At 45.0% G+C, this 25000-nt stretch overlaps 1 non-coding gene and 1 pseudogene across 1 annotated transcript in view; both read left to right on the forward strand.

The window, feature by feature from the left end:
• The first annotated feature begins 22408 nt into the window (after nucleotides 1-22408).
• LOC142355713 (5.8S ribosomal RNA) lies at nucleotides 22409-22560 on the forward strand (annotated as a pseudogene).
• Nucleotides 22561-24243: 1683 nt separating this feature from the next.
• The window catches only part of LOC142355714 (large subunit ribosomal RNA), a 3522-nt gene continuing 2765 nt past the window's right edge, over nucleotides 24244-25000 (forward strand). Inside the window, exon 1 of the ribosomal RNA XR_012761284.1 lies at nucleotides 24244-25000. This exon is cut by the window's right edge and continues 2765 nt beyond it. This is a non-coding gene — a ribosomal RNA (large subunit ribosomal RNA).

A 25000-nucleotide genomic window follows, 5' to 3' on the forward strand; every position in this document is an offset into this window, starting at 1 on the left:
AGAGTGCGAGAAAAGCGCTCCCAAATGGCCTAACAGTGGCAGCCAATCAGAGTGCGAGAAAAGCGCTCCCAAATGGCCTAACAGTGGCAGCCAATCAGAGTGCGAGAAAAGCGCTCCCAAATGGCCTAACAGTGGCAGCCAATCAGAGTGCGAGAAAAGCGCTCCCAAATGGCCTAACAGTGGCAGCCAATCAGAGTGCGAGAAAAGCGCTCCCAAATGGCCTAACAGTGGCAGCCAATCAGAGTGCGAGAAAAGCGCTCCCAAATGGCCTAACAGTGGCAGCCAGCTAGAGCTAGCTTAAGTTAGCTTGGGTTAGCTTGAGTTAGCTTTAATTAGCTTTAATTAGCTTAAGCTAGCTTAAGTTAGCTTGGGTTAGCTTGAGTTAGCTTGAGCTAGCTTGAGTTAGCTTGAATTAGCTTGAGTTAGCTTGAAATAGCTTGAGTTAGCTTGAGTTAGCTTGAATTAGCTTGAGTTAGCTTGAGTTAGCTCGGGTTAGCTTGAGTTTGACTTCATTAACCCAAGTTAGCTTGGGTTAACTTCATTAAGTTAGCTTGAACTAGCTTGAGTTAGCTTGAGTTAGCTTGAGTTAGCTTGAGTTAGCTTGAGTTAGCTTGTCTTAGCTTTAGCTAGCTTGAGTTAGCTTGAACTAGCTTTAGCTACCTTGAGTTAGCTTGAGTTAGCTCGGGTTAGCTTGAGTTAGCTTGAGTTAGCTTGAGTTAGCTTTAGCTAGCTTGAGTTAGCTTGAGTTAGCTTGAGTTAGCTTGAGTTAGCTTGAATTAGCTTGAGTTAGCTTGAGTTAGCTTTAGCTAGCTTGGGTTAGCTTGAGCTAGCTTGAGTTAGCTCGGGTTAGCTTGAGTTAGCTTGAGTTAGCTTTAGCTAGCTTGAGTTAGCTTGAGTTAGCTTGAGTTAGCTTGAGTTAGCTTTAGCTAGCTTGAGTTAGCTTGAACTAGCTTGAGTTAGCTTGAGCTAGCTTGAGTTAGCTTGAGTTAGCTTGAGTTAGCTTTAGCTAGCTTGAGTTAGCTTGAACTAGCTTTAGTTAGCTTGAGTTAGCTTGAGTTAGCTTGAGTTAGCTTGAGTTAGCTTGTCTTAGCTTTAGCTAGCTTGAGTTAGCTTGAACTAGCTTTAGCTACCTTGAGTTAGCTTGAGTTAGCTCGGGTTAGCTTGAGTTAGCTTGAGTTAGCTTGAGTTAGCTTTAGCTAGCTTGAGTTAGCTTGAGTTAGCTTGAGTTAGCTTGAACTAGCTTGAGTTAGCTTGAGTTAGCTTGAGTTAGCTTGAGTTAGCTTGAGTTAGCTTGAGTTAGCTTGTCTTAGCTTTAGCTAGCTTGAGTTAGCTTGAACTAGCTTTAGCTACCTTGAGTTAGCTTGAGTTAGCTCGGGTTAGCTTGAGTTAGCTTGAGTTAGCTTGAGTTAGCTTTAGCTAGCTTGAGTTAGCTTGAGTTAGCTTGAGTTAGCTTGAGTTAGCTTGAATTAGCTTGAGTTAGCTTGAGTTAGCTTTAGCTAGCTTGGGTTAGCTTGAGCTAGCTTGAGTTAGCTCGGGTTAGCTTGAGTTAGCTTGAGTTAGCTTTAGCTAGCTTGAGTTAGCTTGAGTTAGCTTGAGTTAGCTTGAGTTAGCTTTAGCTAGCTTGAGTTAGCTTGAACTAGCTTGAGTTAGCTTGAGCTAGCTTGAGTTAGCTTGAGTTAGCTTGAGTTAGCTTTAGCTAGCTTGAGTTAGCTTGAACTAGCTTGAGTTAGCTTGAGTTAGCTTGAGTTAGCTTGTCTTAGCTTTAGCTAGCTTGAGCTAGCTTGAACTAGCTTTAGCTACCTTGAGTTAGCTTGAGTTAGCTCGGGTTAGCTTGAGTTAGCTTGAGTTAGCTTGAGTTAGCTTTAGCTAGCTTGAGTTAGCTTGAGTTAGCTTGAGTTAGCTTGAACTAGCTTGAGTTAGCTTGAGTTAGCTTGAGTTAGCTTGAGTTAGCTTGAGTTAGCTTGTCTTAGCTTTAGCTAGCTTGAGTTAGCTTGAACTAGCTTTAGCTACCTTGAGTTAGCTTGAGTTAGCTCGGGTTAGCTTGAGTTAGCTTGAGTTAGCTTGAGTTAGCTTTAGCTAGCTTGAGTTAGCTTGAGTTAGCTTGAGTTAGCTTGAGTTAGCTTGAATTAGCTTGAGTTAGCTTGAGTTAGCTTTAGCTAGCTTGGGTTAGCTTGAGCTAGCTTGAGTTAGCTCGGGTTAGCTTGAGTTAGCTTGAGTTAGCTTTAGCTAGCTTGAGTTAGCTTGAGTTAGCTTGAGTTAGCTTGAGTTAGCTTTAGCTAGCTTGAGTTAGCTTGAACTAGCTTGAGTTAGCTTGAGCTAGCTTGAGTTAGCTTGAGTTAGCTTGAGTTAGCTTTAGCTAGCTTGAGTTAGCTTGAACTAGCTTGAGTTAGCTTGAGTTAGCTTGAGTTAGCTTGTCTTAGCTTTAGCTAGCTTGAGCTAGCTTGAACTAGCTTTAGCTACCTTGAGTTAGCTTGAGTTAGCTCGGGTTAGCTTGAGTTAGCTTGAGTTAGCTTGAGTTAGCTTTAGCTAGCTTGAGTTAGCTTGAGTTAGCTTGAGTTAGCTTGAACTAGCTTGAGTTAGCTTGAGTTAGCTTGAGTTAGCTTGAGTTAGCTTGAGTTAGCTTGTCTTAGCTTTAGCTAGCTTGAGTTAGCTTGAACTAGCTTTAGCTACCTTGAGTTAGCTTGAGTTAGCTCGGGTTAGCTTGAGTTAGCTTGAGTTAGCTTGAGTTAGCTTTAGCTAGCTTGAGTTAGCTTGAGTTAGCTTGAGTTAGCTTGAGTTAGCTTGAATTAGCTTGAGTTAGCTTGAGTTAGCTTTAGCTAGCTTGGGTTAGCTTGAGCTAGCTTGAGTTAGCTCGGGTTAGCTTGAGTTAGCTTGAGTTAGCTTTAGCTAGCTTGAGTTAGCTTGAGTTAGCTTGAGTTAGCTTGAGTTAGCTTTAGCTAGCTTGAGTTAGCTTGAACTAGCTTGAGTTAGCTTGAGCTAGCTTGAGTTAGCTTGAGTTAGCTTGAGTTAGCTTTAGCTAGCTTGAGTTAGCTTGAACTAGCTTGAGTTAGCTTGAGCTAGCTTGAGTTAGCTTGAGTTAGCTTGAGTTAGCTTTAGCTAGCTTGAGTTAGCTTGAACTAGCTTGAGTTAGCTTGAGTTAGCTTGAGTTAGCTTGAGTTAGCTTGTCTTAGCTTTAGCTAGCTTGAGCTAGCTTGAACTAGCTTTAGCTACCTTGAGTTAGCTTGAGTTAGCTCGGGTTAGCTTGAGTTAGCTTGAGTTAGCTTGAGTTAGCTTGAGCTAGCTTGAGTTAGCTTGAGTTAGCTTGAGTTAGCTTTAGCTAGCTTGAGTTAGCTTGAACTAGCTTGAGTTAGCTTGAGCTAGCTTGAGTTAGCTTGAGTTAGCTTGAGTTAGCTCGGGTTAGCTTGAGTTAGCTTGAGTTAGCTTTAGCTAGCTTGAGTTAGCTTGAGTTAGCTTGAGTTAGCTTGAGTTAGCTTTAGCTAGCTTGAGTTAGCTTGAACTAGCTTGAGTTAGCTTGAGCTAGCTTGAGTTAGCTTGAGTTAGCTTGAGTTAGCTTTAGCTAGCTTGAGTTAGCTTGAACTAGCTTGAGTTAGCTTGAGTTAGCTTGAGTTAGCTTGTCTTAGCTTTAGCTAGCTTGAGCTAGCTTGAACTAGCTTTAGCTACCTTGAGTTAGCTTGAGTTAGCTCGGGTTAGCTTGAGTTAGCTTGAGTTAGCTTGAGTTAGCTTTAGCTAGCTTGAGTTAGCTTGAGTTAGCTTGAGTTAGCTTGAACTAGCTTGAGTTAGCTTGAGTTAGCTTGAGTTAGCTTGAGTTAGCTTGAGTTAGCTTGTCTTAGCTTTAGCTAGCTTGAGTTAGCTTGAACTAGCTTTAGCTACCTTGAGTTAGCTTGAGTTAGCTCGGGTTAGCTTGAGTTAGCTTGAGTTAGCTTGAGTTAGCTTTAGCTAGCTTGAGTTAGCTTGAGTTAGCTTGAGTTAGCTTGAGTTAGCTTGAATTAGCTTGAGTTAGCTTGAGTTAGCTTTAGCTAGCTTGGGTTAGCTTGAGCTAGCTTGAGTTAGCTCGGGTTAGCTTGAGTTAGCTTGAGTTAGCTTTAGCTAGCTTGAGTTAGCTTGAGTTAGCTTGAGTTAGCTTGAGTTAGCTTTAGCTAGCTTGAGTTAGCTTGAACTAGCTTGAGTTAGCTTGAGCTAGCTTGAGTTAGCTTGAGTTAGCTTGAGTTAGCTTTAGCTAGCTTGAGTTAGCTTGAACTAGCTTGAGTTAGCTTGAGTTAGCTTGAGTTAGCTTGTCTTAGCTTTAGCTAGCTTGAGCTAGCTTGAACTAGCTTTAGCTACCTTGAGTTAGCTTGAGTTAGCTCGGGTTAGCTTGAGTTAGCTTGAGTTAGCTTGAGTTAGCTTTAGCTAGCTTGAGTTAGCTTGAGTTAGCTTGAGTTAGCTTGAACTAGCTTGAGTTAGCTTGAGTTAGCTTGAGTTAGCTTGAGTTAGCTTGAGTTAGCTTGTCTTAGCTTTAGCTAGCTTGAGTTAGCTTGAACTAGCTTTAGCTACCTTGAGTTAGCTTGAGTTAGCTCGGGTTAGCTTGAGTTAGCTTGAGTTAGCTTGAGTTAGCTTTAGCTAGCTTGAGTTAGCTTGAGTTAGCTTGAGTTAGCTTGAGTTAGCTTGAATTAGCTTGAGTTAGCTTGAGTTAGCTTTAGCTAGCTTGGGTTAGCTTGAGCTAGCTTGAGTTAGCTCGGGTTAGCTTGAGTTAGCTTGAGTTAGCTTTAGCTAGCTTGAGTTAGCTTGAGTTAGCTTGAGTTAGCTTGAGTTAGCTTTAGCTAGCTTGAGTTAGCTTGAACTAGCTTGAGTTAGCTTGAGCTAGCTTGAGTTAGCTTGAGTTAGCTTGAGTTAGCTTTAGCTAGCTTGAGTTAGCTTGAACTAGCTTGAGTTAGCTTGAGCTAGCTTGAGTTAGCTTGAGTTAGCTTGAGTTAGCTTTAGCTAGCTTGAGTTAGCTTGAACTAGCTTGAGTTAGCTTGAGTTAGCTTGAGTTAGCTTGAGTTAGCTTGTCTTAGCTTTAGCTAGCTTGAGCTAGCTTGAACTAGCTTTAGCTACCTTGAGTTAGCTTGAGTTAGCTCGGGTTAGCTTGAGTTAGCTTGAGTTAGCTTGAGTTAGCTTGAGCTAGCTTGAGTTAGCTTGAGTTAGCTTGAGTTAGCTTTAGCTAGCTTGAGTTAGCTTGAACTAGCTTGAGTTAGCTTGAGCTAGCTTGAGTTAGCTTGAGTTAGCTTGAGTTAGCTTTAGCTAGCTTGAGTTAGCTTGAACTAGCTTGAGTTAGCTTGAGTTAGCTTGAGTTAGCTTGAGTTAGCTTGAATTAGCTTGAGTTAGCTTGAGTTAGCTTTAGCTAGCTTGGGTTAGCTTGAGCTAGCTTGAGTTAGCTCGGGTTAGCTTGAGTTAGCTTGAGTTAGCTTTAGCTAGCTTGAGTTAGCTTGAGTTAGCTTGAGTTAGCTTGAGTTAGCTTTAGCTAGCTTGAGTTAGCTTGAGCTAGCTGAGTTAGCTTGAGTTAGCTAGCTTGAGCTTGAGCTAGCTAGCTAGCTTGAGCTTGAGCTAGCTAGCTCGCTTGAGCTTGAGCTTGAGCTAGCTAGCTTGAGCTTGAGCTAGCTAGCTAGCTTGAGCTTGAGCTTGAGCTAGCTGGCTTGAGCTTGAGCTAGCTAGCTTGAGCTTGAGCTAGCTAGCTAGCTAGCTTGAGCTTGAGCTTGAGCTAGCTAGCTAGCTTGAGCTAGCTATCTAGCTTGAGCTTGAGCTAGCTAGCTAGCTTGAGCTTGAGCTTGAGCTTGAGCTAGCTGGCTTGAGCTTGAGCTAGCTAGCTTGAGCTTGAGCTAGCTAGCTAGCTTGAGCTTGAGCTTGAGCTAGCTGGCTTGAGCTTGAGCTAGCTAGCTTGAGCTTGAGCTAGCTAGCTAGCTTGAGCTTGAGCTTGAGCTAGCTAGCTAGCTAGCTTGAGCTTGAGCTTGAGCTTGAGCTAGCTAGCTTGAGCTTGAGCTAGCTAGCTAGCTTGAGCTTGAGCTTGAGCTAGCTAGCTTGAGCTTGAGCTTGAGCTAGCTAGCTTGAGCTTGAGCTTGAGCTAGCTAGCTTGAGCTTGAGCTTGAGCTAGCTAGCTTGAGCTTGAGCTTGAGCTAGCTAGCTAGCTAGCTTGAGCTTGAGCTAGCTAGCTTGAGCTTGAGCTAGCTAGCTAGCTTGAGATTGAGCTTGAGCTAGCTGGCTTGAGCTTGAGCTAGCTAGCTTGAGCTTGAGCTAGCTAGCTTGAGCTTGAGCTAGCTAGCTAGCTTGAACTTGAGCTAGCTAGCTAGCTTGAGCTTGAGCTTGAGCTAGCTAGCTAGCTTGAGCTTGAGCTTGAGCTAGCTGGCTTGAGCTTGAGCTAGCTAGCTTGAGCTTGAGCTAGCTAGCTTGAGCTTGAGCTAGCTAGCTAGCTTGAACTTGAGCTAGCTAGCTAGCTTGAGCTTGAGCTAGCTAGCTAGCTTGAGCTTGAGCTAGCTAGCTAGCTTGAGCTTGAGCTTGAGCTAGCTAGCTTGAGCTTGAGCTTGAGCTAGCTAGCTAGCTTGAGCTTGAGCTAGCTAGCTTGAGCTTGAGCTAGCTAGCTTGAGCTTGAGCTAGCTAGCTAGCTTGAGCTTGAGCTAGCTAGCTAGCTTGAACTTGAGCTAGCTAGCTAGCTTGAGCTTGAGCTAGCTAGCTAGCTTGAGCTAGCTAGCTAGCTTGAGCTTGAGCTTGAGCTAGCTAGCTTGAGCTTGAGCTAGCTAGCTAGCTTGAGCTTGAGCTAGCTAGCTAGCTTGAGCTTGAGCTAGCTAGCTAGCTTGAGCTTGAGCTTGAGCTAGCTAGCTTGAGCTTGAGCTTGAGCTAGCTAGCTAGCTTGAGCTTGAGCTAGCTAGCTTGAGCTTGAGCTAGCTAGCTTGAGCTTGAGCTAGCTAGCAAGCTTGTGCTTGAGCTAGCTAGCTAGCTTGAGCTTGAGCTTGAGCTAGCTAGCTTGAGCTTGAGCTAGCTAGCTTGAGCTTGAGCTAGCTAGCTTGAGCTTGAGCTAGCTAGCAAGCTTGTGCTTGAGCTAGCTAGCTAGCTTGAGCTTGAGCTTGAGCTAGCTGGCTTGAGCTTGAGCTAGCTAGCTTGAGCTTGAGCTAGCTAGCTTGAGCTTGACCTAGCTAGCTAGCTTGAACTTGAGCTAGCTAGCTAGCTTGAGCTTGAGCTAGCTAGCTAGCTTGAGCTTGAGCTAGCTAGCTAGCTTGAGCTTGAGCTTGAGCTAGCTAGCTTGAGCTTGAGCTTGAGCTAGCTAGCTAGCTTGAGCTTGAGCTAGCTAGCTTGAGCTTGAGCTAGCTAGCTTGAGCTTGAGCTAGCTAGCTAGCTTGAGCTTGAGCTAGCTAGCTAGCTTGAACTTGAGCTAGCTAGCTAGCTTGAGTTTGAGCTAGCTAGCTTGAGCTTGAGCTAGCTAGCTTGAGCTTGAGCTAGCTAGCTAGCTTGAACTTGAGCTAGCTAGCTAGCTTGAGCTTGAGCTAGCTAGCTAGCTTGAGCTTGAGCTAGCTAGCTAGCTTGAGCTTGAGCTTGAGCTAGCTAGCTTGAGCTTGAGCTTGAGCTAGCTAGCTAGCTTGAGCTTGAGCTAGCTAGCTTGAGCTTGAGCTAGCTAGCTTGAGCTTGAGCTAGCTAGCTAGCTTGAGCTTGAGCTAGCTAGCTAGCTTGAACTTGAGCTAGCTAGCTAGCTTGAGCTTGAGCTAGCTAGCTTGAGCTTGAGCTAGCTAGCTAGCTTGAGCTTGAGCTTGAGCTAGCTAGCTAGCTAGCTTGAGCTTGAGCTTGAGCTTGAGCTAGCTAGCTTGAGCTTGAGCTAGCTAGCTAGCTTGAGCTTGGGCTTGAGCTAGCTAGCTTGAGCTTGAGCTTGAGCTAGCTAGCTTGAGCTTGAGCTTGAGCTAGCTAGCTTTAGCTTGAGCTTGAGCTAGCTAGCTTGAGCTTGAGCTTGAGCTAGCTAGCTAGCTAGCTTGAGCTTGAGCTAGCTAGCTTGAGCTTGAGCTAGCTAGCTAGCTTGAGCTTGAGCTTGAGCTAGCTGGCTTGAGCTTGAGCTAGCTAGCTTGAGCTTGAGCTAGCTAGCTTGAGCTTGAGCTAGCTAGCTAGCTTGAACTTGAGCTAGCTAGCTAGCTTGAGCTTGAGCTTGAGCTTGAGCTAGCTAGCTAGCTTGAGCTTGAGCTTGAGCTAGCTGGCTTGAGCTTGAGCTAGCTAGCTTGAGCTTGAGCTAGCTAGCTTGAGCTTGAGCTAGCTAGCTAGCTTGAACTTGAGCTAGCTAGCTAGCTTGAGCTTGAGCTAGCTAGCTAGCTTGAGCTTGAGCTAGCTAGCTAGCTTGAGCTTGAGCTTGAGCTAGCTAGCTTGAGCTTGAGCTTGAGCTAGCTAGCTAGCTTGAGCTTGAGCTAGCTAGCTTGAGCTTGAGCTAGATAGCTTGAGCTTGAGCTAGCTAGCTAGCTTGAGCTTGAGCTAGCTAGCTAGCTTGAACTTGAGCTAGCTAGCTAGCTTGAGCTTGAGCTAGCTAGCTAGCTTGAGCTAGCTAGCTAGCTTGAGCTTGAGCTTGAGCTAGCTAGCTTGAGCTTGAGCTAGCTAGCTAGCTTGAGCTTGAGCTAGCTAGCTAGCTTGAGCTTGAGCTAGCTAGCTAGCTTGAGCTTGAGCTTGAGCTAGCTAGCTTGAGCTTGAGCTTGAGCTAGCTAGCTAGCTTGAGCTTGAGCTAGCTAGCTTGAGCTTGAGCTAGCTAGCTTGAGCTTGAGCTAGCTAGCAAGCTTGTGCTTGAGCTAGCTAGCTAGCTTGAGCTTGAGCTTGAGCTAGCTAGCTTGAGCTTGAGCTAGCTAGCTTGAGCTTGAGCTAGCTAGCTTGAGCTTGAGCTAGCTAGCAAGCTTGTGCTTGAGCTAGCTAGCTAGCTTGAGCTTGAGCTTGAGCTAGCTGGCTTGAGCTTGAGCTAGCTAGCTTGAGCTTGAGCTAGCTAGCTTGAGCTTGAGCTAGCTAGCTAGCTTGAACTTGAGCTAGCTAGCTAGCTTGAGCTTGAGCTAGCTAGCTAGCTTGAGCTTGAGCTAGCTAGCTAGCTTGAGCTTGAGCTTGAGCTAGCTAGCTTGAGCTTGAGCTTGAGCTAGCTAGCTAGCTTGAGCTTGAGCTAGCTAGCTTGAGCTTGAGCTAGCTAGCTTGAGCTTGAGCTAGCTAGCTAGCTTGAGCTTGAGCTAGCTAGCTAGCTTGAACTTGAGCTAGCTAGCTAGCTTGAGTTTGAGCTAGCTAGCTTGAGCTTGAGCTAGCTAGCTTGAGCTTGAGCTAGCTAGCTAGCTTGAACTTGAGCTAGCTAGCTAGCTTGAGCTTGAGCTAGCTAGCTAGCTTGAGCTTGAGCTAGCTAGCTAGCTTGAGCTTGAGCTTGAGCTAGCTAGCTTGAGCTTGAGCTTGAGCTAGCTAGCTAGCTTGAGCTTGAGCTAGCTAGCTTGAGCTTGAGCTAGCTAGCTTGAGCTTGAGCTAGCTAGCTAGCTTGAGCTTGAGCTAGCTAGCTAGCTTGAACTTGAGCTAGCTAGCTAGCTTGAGCTTGAGCTAGCTAGCTAGCTTGAGCTAGCTAGCTAGCTTGAGCTTGAGCTTGAGCTTGAGCTAGCTAGCTTGAGCTTGAGCTAGCTAGCTAGCTTGAGCTTGAGCTAGCTAGCTAGCTTGAGCTTGAGCTAGCTAGCTAGCTTGAGCTTGAGCTTGAGCTAGCTAGCTTGAGCTTGAGCTTGAGCTAGCTAGCTAGCTTGAGCTTGAGCTAGCTAGCTAGCTTGAGCTTGAGCTTGAGCTAGCTAGCTTGAGCTTGAGCTTGAGCTAGCTAGCTAGCTTGAGCTTGAGCTAGCTAGCTTGAGCTTGAGCTAGCTAGCTTGAGCTTGAGCTAGCTAGCTAGCTTGTGCTTGAGCTAGCTAGCTAGCTTGAGCTTGAGCTTGAGCTAGCTGGCTTGAGCTTGAGCTAGCTAGCTTGAGCTTGAGCTAGCTAGCTTGAGCTTGAGCTAGCTAGCTAGCTTGAACTTGAGCTAGCTAGCTAGCTTGAGCTTGAGCTAGCTAGCTAGCTTGAGCTTGAGCTAGCTAGCTAGCTTGAGCTTGAGCTTGAGCTAGCTAGCTTGAGCTTGAGCTTGAGCTAGCTAGCTAGCTTGAGCTTGAGCTAGCTAGCTTGAGCTTGAGCTAGCTAGCTTGAGCTTGAGCTAGCTAGCTAGCTTGAGCTTGAGCTAGCTAGCTAGCTTGAACTTGAGCTAGCTAGCTAGCTTGAGCTTGAGCTAGCTAGCTAGCTTGAGCTAGCTAGCTAGCTTGAGCTTGAGCTTGAGCTAGCTAGCTTGAGCTTGAGCTAGCTAGCTAGCTTGAGCTTGAGCTAGCTAGCTAGCTTGAGCTTGAGCTAGCTAGCTAGCTTGAGCTTGAGCTTGAGCTAGCTAGCTTGAGCTTGAGCTTGAGCTAGCTAGCTAGCTTGAGCTTGAGCTAGCTAGCTTGAGCTTGAGCTAGCTAGCTTGAGCTTGAGCTAGCTAGCAAGCTTGTGCTTGAGCTAGCTAGCTAGCTTGAGCTTGAGCTTGAGCTAGCTAGCTTGAGCTTGAGCTAGCTAGCTTGAGCTTGAGCTAGCTAGCTTGAGCTTGAGCTAGCTAGCAAGCTTGTGCTTGAGCTAGCTAGCTAGCTTGAGCTTGAGCTTGAGCTAGCTGGCTTGAGCTTGAGCTAGCTAGCTTGAGCTTGAGCTAGCTAGCTTGAGCTTGAGCTAGCTAGCTAGCTTGAACTTGAGCTAGCTAGCTAGCTTGAGCTTGAGCTAGCTAGCTAGCTTGAGCTTGAGCTAGCTAGCTAGCTTGAGCTTGAGCTTGAGCTAGCTAGCTTGAGCTTGAGCTTGAGCTAGCTAGCTAGCTGGAGCTTGAGCTAGCTAGCTTGAGCTTGAGCTAGCTAGCTTGAGCTTGAGCTAGCTAGCTAGCTTGAGCTTGAGCTAGCTAGCTAGCTTGAACTTGAGCTAGCTAGCTAGCTTGAGTTTGAGCTAGCTAGCTTGAGCTTGAGCTAGCTAGCTTGAGCTTGAGCTAGCTAGCTAGCTTGAACTTGAGCTAGCTAGCTAGCTTGAGCTTGAGCTAGCTAGCTAGCTTGAGCTTGAGCTAGCTAGCTAGCTTGAGCTTGAGCTTGAGCTAGCTAGCTTGAGCTTGAGCTTGAGCTAGCTAGCTAGCTTGAGCTTGAGCTAGCTAGCTTGAGCTTGAGCTAGCTAGCTTGAGCTTGAGCTAGCTAGCTAGCTTGAGCTTGAGCTAGCTAGCTAGCTTGAACTTGAGCTAGCTAGCTAGCTTGAGCTTGAGCTAGCTAGCTAGCTTGAGCTAGCTAGCTAGCTTGAGCTTGAGCTTGAGCTTGAGCTAGCTAGCTTGAGCTTGAGCTAGCTAGCTAGCTTGAGCTTGAGCTAGCTAGCCAGCTTGAGCTTGAGCTAGCTAGCTAGCTTGAGCTTGAGCTTGAGCTAGCTAGCTTGAGCTTGAGCTTGAGCTAGCTAGCTAGCTTGAGCTTGAGCTAGCTAGCTAGCTTGAGCTTGAGCTTGAGCTAGCTAGCTTGAGCTTGAGCTTGAGCTAGCTAGCTAGCTTGAGCTTGAGCTAGCTAGCTTGAGCTTGAGCTAGCTAGCTTGAGATTGAGCTAGCTAGCTAGCTTGTGCTTGAGCTAGCTAGCTAGCTTGAGCTTGAGCTTGAGCTAGCTGGCTTGAGCTTGAGCTAGCTAGCTTGAGCTTGAGCTAGCTAGCTTGAGCTTGAGCTAGCTAGCTAGCTTGAACTTGAGCTAGCTAGCTAGCTTGAGCTTGAGCTTGAGCTAGCTAGCTAGCTTGAGCTTGAGCTAGCTAGCTAGCTTGAGCTTGAGCTTGAGCTAGCTAGCTTGAGCTTGAGCTTGAGCTAGCTAGCTAGCTTGAGCTTGAGCTAGCTAGCTTGAGCTTGAGCTAGCTAGCTTGAGCTTGAGCTAGCTAGCTAGCTTGAGCTTGAGCTAGCTAGCTAGCTTGAACTTGAGCTAGCTAGCTAGCTTGAGCTTGAGCTAGCTAGCTAGCTTGAGCTAGCTAGCTAGCTTGAGCTTGAGCTTGAGCTTGAGCTAGCTAGCTTGAGCTTGAGCTAGCTAGCTAGCTTGAGCTTGAGCTAGCTAGCTAGCTTGAGCTTGAGCTAGCTAGCTAGCTTGAGCTTGAGCTTGAGCTAGCTAGCTTGAGCTTGAGCTTGAGCTAGCTAGCTAGCTTGAGCTTGAGCTAGCTAGCTTGAGCTTGAGCTAGCTAGCTTGAGCTTGAGCTAGCTAGCTAGCTTGAGCTTGAGCTAGCTAGCTAGCTTGAGCTTGAGCTAGCTGGCTTGAGCTTGAGCTAGATAGCTTGAGCTTGAGCTAGCTAGCTAGCTTGAGCTAGCTAGCTAGAGCTCGACCTATGAAAAGCTGCGCAAACACTTATTCTATAATAATTGCGAAAATTAAAAATTTCACAAGTGAAAAGCTGCATAAACAGTAATTCTATGTGTGGGGCATTATTAGGGGGAGGTGTCTTGTCAAAATATGGCTGGACTAAAGACCTCAACCCAGATAGGGTGGAAGGCCCTATGATCGGTCTGTTACTAATCGGTGACCGATAAAGACCTGACCAAGGCCTGTAGTAAGCTTGGTTAGGCATTACAGGAGATAACACTAAGACCGAGGGGTCTTAGAGAGCCCTCTAGCGGGGCGAATAGAGCTAGATCGAGCCTTGGGAAAGCTAGATCGAGCAGGACTGAAGCTAAAGGATAGACCGAGAGGTCTGTCTGGTCCTCCTAGAGAGGCCAAGAGAAAGTACGAGAAGCCAACTAAAGCTTGATCGGGCCTTCAGCAAGCACGACCGAGCTGTACCGGAGCTAACACTAAGACCGAGGGGTCTTAGAGAGCCCTCTAGCGGGGCGAATAGAGCTAGATCGAGCCTTGAGAAAGCTAGATCGAGCAGGACTGAAGCTAAACGATAGACCGAGAGGTCTGTCTGGTCCTCCTAGAGAGGCCAAGAGAAAAAACGAGAAGCTAACTAAAGCTTGATCGGGCCTTCAGCAAGCACGACCGAGCTGTACCGGAGCTAACACTAAGACCGAGGGGTCTTAGAGAGCCCTCTAGCGGGGCGAATAGAGCTTGATCAAGCCTTGGGCAAGCTAGATCGAGCAGGACTGAAGCTAAGCAAGAGACCGAGAGGTCTGTCTGGTCCTCCTAGAGAGGCCAAGAGAAAGTACGAGAAGCCAACTAAAGCTTGATCGGGCCTTCAGCAAGCACGACCGAGCTGTACCGGAGCTAACACTAAGACCGAGGGGTCTTAGAGAGCCCTCTAGCGGGGCGAATAGAGCTAGATCGAGCCTTGGGAAAGCTAGATCGAGCAGGACTGAAGCTAAACGATAGACCGAGAGGTCTGTCTGGTCCTCCTAGAGAGGCCAAGAGAAAGTACGAGAAGCTAACTAAAGCTTGATCGCGCCTTCAGCAAGCACGATTGAGCAAGACCGGAGCTAACACTAAGACCGAAGTGTCTTAGAGAGCCCTCTGGTGGGGCGAATAGAGCTAGATCGAGCCTTGGGAAAGCTAGATCGAGTAAGATTGAAGCTGAAAGAGTGTCAGAGGAGCAAATGAACCTCCAAAAAGTGAAAATCAAATTTTAGAAAAAACACAAGTTAAATACTGCATGGACAGTATTTCTATGTGTGGGGCATTATTAGGGGGAGGTGTCTTGTCAAAATATGGCTGGACTAAAGACCTCAACCCGGATAGGGTGGAAGGCCCCATGATCGGTCTGTTACTAATCGGTGACCGATAAAGACCTGACCAAGGCCTGTAGTAAGCTTGGTTAGGCATTACAGGAGTTAACACTAAGACCGAGGGGTCTTAGAGAGCCCTCTAGCGGGGCGAATAGAGCTAGATCGAGCCTTGGGAAAGCTAGATCGAGCAGGACTGAAGCTAAGCAAGAGACCGAAAGGTCTGTCTGGTCCTCCTAGAGAGGCCAAGAGAAAGTACGAGAAGCTAACTAAAGCTTGATCAGGCCTTCAGCAAGCACGACCGAGCTGTACCGGAGCTAACACTAAGACCGAGGGGTCTTAGAGAGCCCTCTAGCAGGGCGAATAGATCTAGATCGAGCCTTGGGAAAGCTAGATCGAGCAGGACTGAAGCTAAACGATAGACCGAGAGGTCTGTCTGGTCCTCCTAGAGAGGCCAAGAGAAAGTACGAGAAGCTAACTAAAGCTTGATCGGGCCTTCAGCAAGCACGACCGAGCTGTACCGGAGCTAACACTAAGACCGAGGGGTCTTAGAGAGCCCTCTAGCAGGGCGAATAGAGCTAGATCGAGCCTTGGGAAAGCTAGATCAAGCAGGACTGAAGCTAAACGATAGACCGAGAGGTCTGTCTGGTCCTCCTAGAGAGGCCAAGAGAAAGTACGAGAATCTAACTAAAGCTTGATCGGGCCTTCAGCAAGCACGACCGAGCTGTACCGGAGCTAACACTAAGACCGAGGGGTCTTAGAGAGCCCTCTAGCAGGGCGAATAGAGCTAGATCGAGCCTTGGGAAAGCTAGATCGAGCAGGACTGAAGCTAAACGATAGACCGAGAGGTCTGTCTGGTCCTCCTAGAGAGGCCAAGAGGAAGTACGAGAAGCTAACTAAAGCTTGATCGCGCCTTCAGCAAGCACGATTGAGCAAGACCGGAGCTAACACTAAGACCGAAGTGTCTTAGAGAGCCCTCTAGTGGGGCGAATAGAGCTAGATCGAGCCTTGGGAAAGCTAGATCGAGTAAGATTGAAGCTGAAAGAGTGTCAGAGGAGCAAATGAACCTCCAAAAAGTGAAAATCAAATTTTAGAAAAAAAACACAAGTTAAATACTGCATGGACAGTAATTCTATGTGTGGGGCATTATTAGGGAGAGGTGTCTTGTCAAAATATGGCTGGACTAAAGACCTCAACCCGGATAGGGTGGAAGGCCCTATGATTGGTCTGTTACTAATCGGTGACCGATAAAGACCTGACCAAGGCCTGTAGTAAGCTTGGTTAGGCATTACAGAAGATAACACTAAGACCGAGGGGTCTTAGAGAGCCCTCTAGCGGGGCGAATAGAGCTTGATCAAGCCTTGGGCAAGCTAGATCGAGCAGGACTGAAGCTAAACGATAGACCGAGAGGTCTGTCTGGTCCTCCTAGAGAGGCCAAGAGAAAGTACGAGAATCTAACTAAAGCTGGGTCGGGCCTTCAGCAAGCACGACCGAGCAGTACCGGAGCTAACACTAAGACCGAGGGGTCTTAGAGAGCCCTCTAGTGGGGCGAATAGAGCTAGATCGAGCCTTGGGAAAGCTAGATCGAGCAGGACTGAAGCTAAACGATAAACCGAAAGGTCTGACGGGTCCTCATAAGAGGCATGGAGAAAGATCTGATACTAAAGTACCTCTCGGAAGTAATAAAATATGCCTGATGAAGCCGGGTATGATGTTTGTTGTTTGATGGCATTCATCGATTAGGTCTGGTGGATTCCCCATTACTCCGAGTGGTACTAGTAGAGGCTCCTACAGGGGTGAGCAAAGCGAGATCAAGCCTTAGGCAAGCTAGATCGAGCAGAACTGAAGCTGAAAAGCAAAATAAATGACAGGTCTGTCCAAATCAATAAACTTGAAATCCAGTGTGGTCACCACGGGTCACGAGGTGAATTCCTAGCGATTGTCTGCTGAACGTATAGGAAGGCCCGAAACGAACGATAATTTCATTGCACAGTGGAGATACTATACGTTCAGGAGTAGCATACATCGGGTTTGATCTATGATCATGTCTGGTCTCCGAGGATCCACCGGGTTACCAACTGGCACCGCTGTACTGGGTGTAAAACTGGGCCACCTGAAGTCCCGGGTGTAAAACTAGGTGCCTCTGTGCCAAAGTAGCGGCTTGCGTAGTGCATTATGCCTCCGGCTTGCGAAATGGTTATAAGCAATAACAACAGGACGCCGCGGGGTGTTCACTTAAAGGAGTAACGTTCTCTCAAGGGAGGGGATCTAAAAATCTTGATAAAACATTTATTCTATGCAAAATTTGTGCGCAAATTTTGCAAAGTAAAAAGCTGCACTGTAGCAAATTCTATGTGTGTAGCATTATTAGGGAAGTGTTGTTTGATGGCACCTCTCTACTTGATGCACCAAAGAACTACCTTGATGGCTCATGACCGCTGGTAATCTGTCGTCGCTAGTAGTTCGGAACTGAGAACAAATATGTTCGCAAATTACAACAATTATACAGCATATTGCTGAATAAAGCAGAACCGAATAATACTCAGTGACTTTACACCAAGACTGACTAATGTCTGGATTGTATCGTCCTACTCGAGTAAGGCGAAGAAAAGCTAGAAAGATACGCTTTTCACAAAGCAGGCTTAATGCATGCAAACCAAGGAGGAAGGAGTGATGCCCCTCCTTATAATAAGCAGAACCAAATAAAGAACAGACAGCATCATCTGTACAGTGACCAAGAAGAGGTGAAACTTCTGTATGTGAAAAGGCAATTTGAGCGAGATTTATTAGCAGACTAGTATTATGTTGTTTCTAGTAGGCGAAAGCCGAAACATCAACATGTGAAAATCTGATATTAAATCCTCAATCATTTTCCCTAGTATTATACAGCTATGAGTAACCTTAATTGGACACGGCAATTATTGCTGACCGGTGAAACTTTCGCATGGGAAAGACACACACACTTCTTGACAAAGCAATAAGTATTATGCTGTTTCTAGTACGCGAAAGCAGAAACATCAGCATGTGAAAGTTGTGAAGTTGAAGAATTTTTGTGTTGAGTACGATGTTGTTACTAGTAACCATGTCGACAGCTGAGAACTGTTCTCTAACCAATAGAAGGTGAAACTTCTGTATGTGAAAAGGCAATTTGAGCGAGATTTCTTAGCAGACTAGTATTATGTTGTTTCTAGTAGGCGAAAGCCGAAACATCAACATGTGAAAATCTGATATTAAATCCTCAATCATTTTCCCTAGTATTATACAGCTACTAGTAGCCGTAATTGGTCAGGGAAACATTGTTGACCGGTGAAACTTCACATGGGAAAGACACACAAATTACTTGACAAAACAATAAGTATTATGCTGTTTCTAGTATGCGAAAGCAGAAACATCAGCATGTGAAAGTTGTGAAGTTGAAAAGTTTTTGTGTTGAGTACGGTGTTGTTACTAGTAACCATGTCGACAGCTGGAAAGCTGTTCTCTAACCAATAAAAGGTAAAACTTCTGTATCTGAAGAGGCGGCGTGATTGAGATTTTTAACAGACTAGTATTATGTTGTTTCTAGTAGGCGAGAGCCGAAACATCGACATGTGAACATCTGGTTTTTAAATCATGAGTCAATTCTCCCTAGTATGATACAGTTGTTAGCCGGTATTGGTAACAGTAGAACAGAGATTTGGAGGGCAAAACCTGCTCATGGGAAATGCTCACAGAGCGCTATCTACCAGTACACATAGTATTATGCTGTTTCTAGTACGCGCGAGCCGAAACATCAGCATGTGAAATGTGTAATCGTGGGTAACTCTAAGTGTGTAGAGTACTGTGTAGTAACTAGTAGCCATGCCAAAGCATGCATTGAAACTCTTCGTGATTTAAAAAGCTCAAAGCAAGATTGACGAGGCCGCAAGGCTATGTCTTTCTAAATTCGAACAAATCGAAAGATTGTTCAAAGTACAATTAAACTGATTGATCCTGTCAGTTGCCATATGCTTGTCTGAAAGACTAAGCCATGCATGTGCAAGCGAAGCTTGAAAAAGTGGAACCGCGAATGGCTCATTAAATCAGTTACTATCTATTAGTTGATTTGCAAGCTAAATGAATAACTGCGGTAACCCTGCAGCTAATGCATGCTGATTGTCCGACACTGTCGGAGACTTTTACAAGACTACACCGGGTGATTTGCTAAGTACAGACACATCCCGTGATGAGTCCTAGTAACTGAAAGATCCCAGATAGCTTCGGCTTGGGGACGGAACTTCCGAATTTCTGACCTATCAACCTATGATGGTAGTGTAACGGACTACCATGGTTGTGACGGGTAACGGGGAATCAGGGTTCGATTCCGGAGAGGGAGCCTTAGAAACGGCTACCACATCCAAGGAAGGCAGCAGGCACGCAAATTACCCACTCTCCGCACGAGGAGGTAGTGACTAGAAATAATGATATGAACCTTTATGGTTTGTAATCAGAATGGAATGGACTTAAAAGCTCCATTGATGAACGAGTAGAGGGCAAGTCTGGTGCCAGCAGCCGCGGTAATACCAGCCTCTACAAGCGTATGCAATAGTTGCTGCGTTTAAAAAGCTCATAGTTGGATCTGTTTGAGTAGAACGGCAACATGGTCTTCAGTTAAATCTGTTGACTCGTTCCGCTCATCCTTCGCATCGAAGAAATAGTTTGCACTTAAATGTGACGAACTGTGGAAACGGTGTTTTCACCCTGAGAAAATTAGAGTGTTCAAAGCATCCTTTGGGATCGAATAATAAAGCATGGAATAATGGAGAATGACCCGCTACTCGATTGATGCCGGTTGGCTGAGTGCGGTAATGATTGAAAGGAACAGACGGGGGCATTTGTATTGCTACGTTAGAGGTGAAATTCTTGGATCGTGGCAAGACAAACTACTGCGAAAGCATTTGCCAAGAATGTTTTCATTAATCAAGAACGAAAGTCAGAGTATTGAAGAGGATTAGATACCCTCGTAATTCTGACCATAAACTATACCAACCTACAATTTGTCAAAGTCGATCTTGACTTGGCAAGAGATTAACCGGGAAACCAAAGTTTATTGGTTCCGGGGGAAGTATGGTTGCAAAATCGAAACTTAAAGGAATTGACGGAAGGGCACCACCAGGAGTGGAGCCTGCGGCTTAATTTGACTCTACACGGGAAAACTCACCCGGTCCAGACATCTTAAGGATTGACAGATTGAATATCTTTCATGATTATATGGGCGGTGGTGCATGGCCGTTCTTAGTTAGTGGAGTGATCTGTCTGGTTAATTCCGATAACGAACGAGATCTTCTCCATCTAAATAATGAAATTCACTATATGTGAATTCAAACACTTCTTAGAGGAACTATGCGGAATTAAATACCGCAGATGAAGTGAGGCTATAACAGGTCTGTGATGCCCTTAGATGTTCTGGACTGCACGCGCGCTACACTGTGTACTTTTAGATTGAGTACTCAGCCCTTGGTCCGAAATGGACTGGGCAATCAGAGAAAAGTACAGCGCTTCAAGGGGATCGTCTGTTGTAACTTGCAGACGTGAACCAGGAATTCCTGGTACTTATGAGTCAACAACTCATAGGGATTACGTCCCTGCCCTTTGTACACACCGCCCGTCGCTACTACTGATTGGATAGTTAAGCAAGAATTGCAAATTCCTACTGTTGGGACTTCGGTCTCCGGCAACGGGATGAAGCGGATCGAGCTTAATTGTCTAGAGGAAGTAAAAGTCGTAACAAGGTTTCCGTAGGGGAACCTGCGGAAGGATCAGTGATTGATTCCTTCGGGCATGGCTGCTGGTAGAGGCCATGTCTGTAGTGCGCATGACGCTCTGTCGCTAGAGATTGCTTGGCAACCAATCTCGAATTATGTATCGAGCTCAAAAACTACTTGTGTGGATACATAGTTCAGCAGTCATGGCAAGGGACTGCTTAAAGGGAGACTAGTTAGCAAAAGCAGCCTAGCAGAACTGCAGCTATCTAGATCTCAGAAGCTGGGTTATAGAAGCCCAGCTATAGACTTGTGAATGAGAAAGGCCTAAAAAGGTCCACAAGTCGCGTGGTTAGAACCGACACGCAAAAATCCCAGCGAGTGACAGAGCGTTGCGCTGTTCAGTGGGAAAGAGTTGAGCTACTCGGGGCGCCCACTGAACTTGCTCCGAGCCAAAGGCTCGAAAAAACACAGCTTAGCCTCAGATCCTTTACATAGAAGGCTAGCTAAAATAAACTTACCTTGGACGAGGGTAAAGTTTAGTCAGTTCTTAGGGGAGAGTAATCCACAGCTTCTCGCCCTCTGAACATTCTCCCAGATATGTAGGTCTGGGAGAGTCTCCTCCTGTTCTTCGGAATCTGGAGGTAGACAAAGACAGTACGATACGATCTTGCATCGGGATGACTAACCGATAATGATCATAATCTGACAATTTTTCCGGCTTGAGGCACCGGAGTCAGATTAAAGACACATACTGAACTAAAGGCGTATGTGCAAAGCTTGTCGGAGTGTAGAGAGTCAAGCTGAGTTGACTCGTCACGTGGTGATGACAACAGCCATGTGCAAAACACTCACAACTTTATCGTCTATGTGGAAAAGGTTGCTAACAGCGCTCTCTATGAGAGGCCCTCGCATATAACTATACGAGGAAAAGGCGATAGAGTTGTTTGAATGTGGGGCAGGTTCATCGACAAGCTAAGTTGATCACATTCTTGTTGTGGCATCCTACTAGAATTGGTCACGGTCTGCACCAACTCTCCCCAAGTTGGCCAGACTTAAAACTAGAAATAAGGTTTGCAGCTATGTGAACCTAGAAACTGTAAAGGAGTTGAAAGAACTTAAAGGAATTGAAAGAGGCCTTGAGGTATATCCTCTTGGTAAAGACCCACAAAAGCTCACAAAAGTGGCTTCGAAGGGCAAAACTGGTTCATCCAAAACAATTGGAGAGCTTAAAGCAGAACCAATTCGAATGAAACACTATTGGTGAAACTTCATCATGAGAACGTCACAAGCTGATCACGCTCTATGATATGACTAGTATTATGTTGCTTCTAGTAGGCTAAGCGCAAGCCGAAACATCAACATGTGAAAGTCGTAGAATTTTGCAATCAAACTGTGGCTAGTACTGTGATGTTACTAGTAACCTGGTGTTCCGTCATATGGCCAAGAGAGCATTTGAAGGCGAAACTTCTGCATGGGAAAGCTGCATCATGATCAAAATTTTATATCGAGTATTATGTTGACGTTAGTAGGCCTTGGCCGAAAACGCAGCATGTGAAAGGTATAGATAAAAGTTATTGTTGCAGTCAGTACTGTGTAGTTACTAGTAGCTGGATTTAAGCTCAAAATGAGACACTGTTGGTGAAACTTCATCATGAGAATGTCACAAGCTGATCAAGCTCTATGATATGACTAGTATTATGTTGCTTCTAGTAGGCTAAGCGCAAGCCGAAACATCAACATGTGAAAGTCGTAGAATTTTGCGATCAAATTGTGGCTAGTACTGTGATGTTACTAGTAACCTTGTGTTACGTCATATGGCCAAGAGAGCATTTGAAGGCGAAACTTCTGCATGGGGAAGCTGCATCATGAACAAAAGTTTATATCGAGTATTATGTTGACATTAGTAGGCCCTGGCCGAAAGCGCAGCATGTGAAAGGTATAGATAAAAGTTATCGTTGCAGTCAGTACTGTGTAGTTACTAGTAGCTGGATTTAAGCTCGAAATGAGACACTGTTGGTGAAACTTCATCATGAGAACGTCACAAGCTGATCACGCTCCATGATATGACTAGTATTATGTTGCTTCTAGTAGGCTAAGCGCAAGCCGAAACATCAACATGTGAAAGTCGTAGAATTTTGCGATCAAATTGTGGCTAGTACTGTGATGTTACTAGTAACCTTGTGTTACGTCATATGGCCAAGAGAGCATTTGAAGGCGAAACTTCTGCATGGGGAAGCTGCATCATGAACAAAAGTTTATATCGAGTATTATGTTGACGTTAGTAGGCCCTGGCCGAAAGCGCAGCATGTGAAAGGTATAGATAAAAGTTAGCGTTGCAGTCAGTACTGTGTAGTTACTAGTAGCTGGATTTAAGCTCGAAATGAGACACTGTTGGTGAAACTTCATCATGAGAACGTCACAAGCTGATCACGCTCTATGATATGACTAGTATTATGTTGCTTCTAGTAGGCTAAGCGCAAGCCGAAACATCAACATGTGAAAGTCGTAGAATTTTGCAATCAAACTGTGGCTAGTACTGTGATGTTACTAGTAACCTTTTCTTACGTCATATGGCCAAGATAGCATTTGAAGGCGAAACTTCTGCATGGGGAAGCTGCATCATGAACAAAAGTTTATATCGAGTATTATGTTGACGTTAGTAGGCCCTGGCCGAAAGCGCAGCATGTGAAAGGTATAGATAAAAGTTATCGTTGCAGTCAGTACTGTGTAGTTACTAGTAGCTGGATTTAAGCTCGAAGTGAGACACTGTTGGTGAAACTTCATCATGAGAACGTCACAAGCTGATCACGCTCTATGATATGACTAGTATTATGTTGCTTATAGTAGGCTAAGCGCAAGCCGAAACATCAACATGTGAAAGTCGTAGAATTTTGCGATCAAACTGTGGCTAGTACTTTGATGATGCTTGTAGCCAACCGAATTGGTTGAAAAGCCCAATAAGTAAGCTAACTTGGGAGAGCTTGTTGGAAACCAAATGCTACTAGATTGGTCCAAATACATCCTTCAACAGGGGATCACTTGGCTCGCTTTACGAAGAGGAGCACAGCTATATGTGTTAATTCGGTATGAATCGCAAGATTTGTTTACCGACCTCTCTAACGCAAAAGGCGGTCTCGGCTTCGGCTGTTGACTGCGTCCGATTCAGGGTTATATAACTCTCGATTGAACACATTGATGTTCTATTGTTGGTGCTTCCAATAAAATTGGAACACTTAAAGCAGAACCGATTCAAATAATAGCATTCTGATCAATGATTGCATTCCTTGATCAAGAACTGCTGGAGTCATTGTGATGGCGAATTTTCTTCATAAGAAAATTGCAAAGAGACGGAACTTAATGAGACTAGTATTATGTTGTTTCTAGTAAGCGGAAGCTGAAACAGCAACATGTGAAAATCAAGTTTTGTTCAATGATCTCGAGGCGATAAGTACTATGAAGCAACTAGTAGCCTAAGCATGACTCAGATTTGAGACAGTCAAAAAGACTGGCGAAACTTCTTCACATGAAAGTTACATAGAGAACTACAAATGTATACAGCGAGTATTATGTTGTTTCTAGTAGGCGAAAGCTGAAACATCAACATGTGAAAGTTGTCTGCAAACTGTAGAACGATATGTGATTAGTACTGTGCTGTTACTAGTAGCCAGTCTGACTGTAGAAGCCAAGACAAAGGGAAACTAATGCATCTGAAAAGGACAAGTTATGGAAAGGTATGCACGATAAGTATTATGTTGTTTCTAGTAAGCGGCAGCTGAAACATCAACATGTGAACGTCGTTGTGTACAGTAACCTAGAACTATATAGTCCTTAGTAACGTGCATTTACTAGTACCTGTAATTGGTATTCAGACTCAGGCAGTTTGGAATAGTTTGGCAAAGATGCACCAGAGAAAACTGGGATTTGATACAGAAATTGTTGAATACAAGTATTATGCTGCTTCTAGTAGGTTGAATCCGAAACATCAGCATGTGAAAATTGAAAACATTTCTGGTTCGAATTGTCACAAGTATTTGGTGATCTGAGTAGCCAAACTCACTACAACGCCAATTGAAGGCAAAAATTCTCAACGGGAAAAGCTATTCTCATTGAATGAGCTAACAAGACGAGTATTATGTTGCTTCTAGTAGGCGAAAGCCAAAACATCAACATGTGAAAGTCTTGCTGAACAAATTTAATGTTGTTGAGCTCAGTACCGTGTGAATTAGTAGCCATAATTGGCGAGCGAAAATTGAACTGGCGAAACTTCGTCTTTGGAAAATTGCAGATGCCGAGCACTTATTTTGCAACGAGTATTATGTTGACTGTAGTAAGCGAAAGCCGAAACAGCAACATGTGAAAGCTGTTGAAATTTGTGGTCATTTTGCAATAAGTACAAGGAGTGTAACTAGTAGCCAGGTCAAAATTTGGGATAAGAATGAGCAAAAATTCTGCATGAGAACAGTTGAAATTATGAAACTAAATTACAAAGACTAGTATTATGTTGTTTCGAGTACGCGAAAGCGGAAACATCAACATGTGAACGTTTGTAACGAAGTTTCGTTAATTTTCAGCCTAGTACTGAGCAAGAACGAGTAGCCTCATCTCCAATCCCACGCAAAATGTAGTGAAATATGTGAGTGAACCTTATTCACGGTGAGGGTTTCCCGAGGTCTGTATTGCAGCGAGTATTATGTTGCTTCTAGTAAGCGAAAGCTGAAACAACAACATTTGAAAGTTGGAATTAATGACTGAATGGAAACTTCGACCTGTGTTTGATAGTAGTAGCGAACAAAACTGCTGAATCGGTTTCTGTCTCATATTGGTCAGTGAACCAATTAAGAGACAATCAACTACATAACCTGAATTGGGCGAGAGAACCCCCTTAACTTAAGCATATCAGTAAGGGGAGGAAAAGAAATCAACTGAGAATCCCTTAGTAATGGCGAATGAACAGGGAAAAGCTCATCGGGAAGAGAAATGGCAACATTTCTCGGTGTCCGGTATGGTTTGATGCTAGACTGGTGAATTTGTCCTGATGTCTACTGGAAAGTAGCATCAAAGAAGGTGAAAATCCTGTAAAGGTCATTTTCGATACCAGTCATAATGGCTCATTCCTATGAGTAGAGTTGTTTGAAAGTGCAACTCGAAGCTGGAGATATGTCTCTCCAAAAGCTAATTATAAAGCGAGACCGATAGTAAACAAGTACCGTGAGGGAAAGTTGAAAAGCACTCTGAAGAGAGAGTGAAAAGTACGTGAAACTGTTGAAGGGGAACTGGAGTGAGCGTTACCATACTCAATGCCTTGATATTATATTCTCGGCTACCGAGTAGTGTAGTTGTCGTCTTTTGGCAAATCTTGTTAATGAATCGAGCAGAAGTTTTCCTCGGAATTCTTCTTGTTGATTCTAAACAAAATGAGATAAATTGATCTTGATTGCCTGTCTGACCTCAACTTCCTATTCAATGCTCTCTACAGCCCGTCTTGAAACACGGACCAAGGAGTGTGAGTTGCTTGCAAGTGTTGTCGCTCATTGAAAGCGCACACGCGAAATGAAAGTGAACAGTGTAATTTTTATGAATTGCACTACTTTGTGTGGTGAGGGCGCCGATT

Source organism: Convolutriloba macropyga, unplaced genomic scaffold, assembly GCF_964194025.1.
Source record: "Convolutriloba macropyga unplaced genomic scaffold, txConMacr16.3 SCAFFOLD_1743, whole genome shotgun sequence".
NCBI classification, from domain to species: domain Eukaryota; kingdom Metazoa; phylum Xenacoelomorpha; order Acoela; family Convolutidae; genus Convolutriloba; species Convolutriloba macropyga.